The 2,504-nt window shown below is 35.0% G+C and overlaps 1 pseudogene; it reads left to right on the top strand.

Moving 5' to 3' along the window:
• The first annotated feature begins 742 nt into the window (after window positions 1–742).
• Window positions 743–1,608, top strand: LOC118730334 (annotated as a pseudogene).
• The last annotated feature ends 896 nt before the right edge of the window (window positions 1,609–2,504 follow it).

The raw sequence follows: 2,504 nt of genomic DNA, 5'->3' as shown, positions 1-2,504 counted from the left end.
ACAGAGTAAAAAGAACATAATCAATAATAATTTATGAATAAATATAGGCCATTAAAGTAGAATAATATTAAATACATCCACCAATAAGTTATATGTAGATTTTTCTTGCACGTAGTCTATTAAAGACTTATTTTCAGAAGTTCATAATCATTTGGTAAGTCTGGGTGAAAATTTAAGCAGCTGAGAATGAACTAATTTATTCATGTAAGAGCTTGTTTTAAAACTTCTGTAAACATGTTTCCTTGTGTATTATAGAAAAAAAAAGTAATTTTAAACATGCCATTTGGTAGTTATAAGAATTAAATGAGATGATACTTTGCATGTGCTGTACTGTCGAGCCTCATGTAAATGTAATGCAAACCAACTTTTTAACATGCTGCAGAAAACCACTGGCTTCTGAGTTTAAGTATTTTTGTTATTATCATCGTATTAACCCCTATGAATTTTCTGTCATCTTTTCTTGTTGCTCAATGGAAGACACAGATACTGTAGTAGATTCTAAAAGTGTTTGTCTCCACCCTGGCCAGTAGCTGGTTGGAACATCTTTCCATACACCAAAAGGTTGCAGGTTTGATTCCTAGTCAGGAAGCATACCAAAATTTCAGGATGGATCCCGGGTTGGGGAACCTATGAGAGTTTCTCTCTCTCTCTCTCTGTCTCTCTCTTCTCTCCCTCCTTTCTTTTCTCTTCTCTCTCCCTCTACCTTCCTCTTTTTCTAAAATAATTTAAAAAACATATCCTTAGCCTTTTGGCTCTCTGAGCAGCACCATGGCGGTGGGCAAGAATAAGCGCCTTACGAAAGGCGGCAAAAAGGGAGCCAAGAAGAAAGTGGTTGATCCATTTTCTAAGAAAGATTGGTATGATGTGAAAGCACCAGCTATGTTCAATATAAGAAATATTGGGAAAACACTGGTTACGAGAACTCAAGGAACCAAAATTGCATCTGATAGTCTGAAGGGTCGTGTTTTTGAAGTGAGCCTGGCTGATCTGCAGAATGATAAAGTTGCATTTAGAAAATTTAAGCTAATCACTGAGGATGTTCAGGGCAAAAACTGCCTGACTAATCTCCATGGCATGGATATTACTGTGACGAAATGTGCTCTATGGTCAAGAAGTGGCAGACCATGATTGAAGCTCATGTTGATGTCAAGACCACCGATGGTTATTTGCTTCGTTTCTTCTGTGTTGGTTTTACTAAAAAACGCAACAATCAGATTCGGAAGACCTCCTATGCTCAGCATCAGCAGGTTCGACAAATCTGGAAGAAAATGATGGAAATCATGACCCGAGAGGTGCAGACAAATGACTTGAAAGAAGTGGTCAATAAATTGATTCCAGACAGCATGGAAAAGACATAGAAAAGGCTTGCCAATCTATCTATCCGCTCCACGATGTCTTTGTTAGAAAAGTCAAAATTCTGAAGAAGCCCAACTTTGAATTGGGAAAACTAATGGATCTTCATGGTGAAGGTAGCAGTTCTGGAAAAGCTACTGGGGATGAGCAGGTGCTAAAGTTGAACGAGCTGATGGATATGAGCCTCCAGTCCAAGAATCTGTTTAAAATTCAGACATTTAATGGTGACAAATAAAAAAACCTATTTGTGAAAAATAAATAAATAAATAAATAAATAAATAAATAAATAAATAAAAATAAAAAGCATATCCTTAGGTGAGGATTAAAAAAAAAAATTGTCTCTACATTTTGAAAACATATAGGTAGAAATTTAAGAAAATGTATAAAGAAAACAAAATATGAGACGATAATTATATGCTAATACTGACTTTAAAAATATGTTAGAAAACAATAAGCATAGAAAAGTAGGCCTGTAAGTTCAAAGGAGTGGTTATTTTAATACTACATTTTAAAAGGTATTGTATAGAAATAACTCATATGTGAGAAAATGTAATTCTTCTTATGTTACAAAGGTTATAGTATCTTTGCACAATGTTGTTACCAGAAATGGTTTGTCTTAGAGCTCCAAGAATTATTTTTGTTATCTTTCTTCTTACTCTAAAGCATAATAAAATATTAACATATCCATTTCTAACTATCTTATGTTTTAAAGTTACAAACATAAAACAATCCTGAATAAATTACCCATGCCATACAAAAGAATTTAAAATAAATTACTGAAAAATTGCTGATGTGATAAAATTGCATATAGGAAGTGTTATTTTGATGTTTTCACTATACCTAGGTAATAAAAACTGCTTAAGGATACAATCTACCATTTCATACTGTCAGAAATATTAAGAGGCTATTGTCAAAAGCTCTCAATAGCTTTCCTTGCTGAGACCGGTTTGGCTCAATGGATAGAGCGTCGGCTTGGGGACTGAAGGGACCTGGGTTCAATTCCGGTCAAGGGCATGTACCTTGGTTGCGGGCATATCCCCAGTAGGGGGTGTGCAAGAGGCAGCTGATCGATGACTCTCTCTCATCGATGTTTCTAGCCTTCTATCTCTCTCCCTTCCTCTCTGTACAAAATCAATAAAATATATTTTTAA

The sequence above is a fragment of the Pipistrellus kuhlii genome, unplaced genomic scaffold (assembly GCF_014108245.1).
Source record: "Pipistrellus kuhlii isolate mPipKuh1 unplaced genomic scaffold, mPipKuh1.p scaffold_m20_p_3, whole genome shotgun sequence".
Classification (NCBI taxonomy): domain Eukaryota; kingdom Metazoa; phylum Chordata; class Mammalia; order Chiroptera; family Vespertilionidae; genus Pipistrellus; species Pipistrellus kuhlii.
The sequence above is the reverse complement of the archived record's forward strand: the minus strand, read 5'-3'. Positions and strand labels throughout refer to the sequence as shown.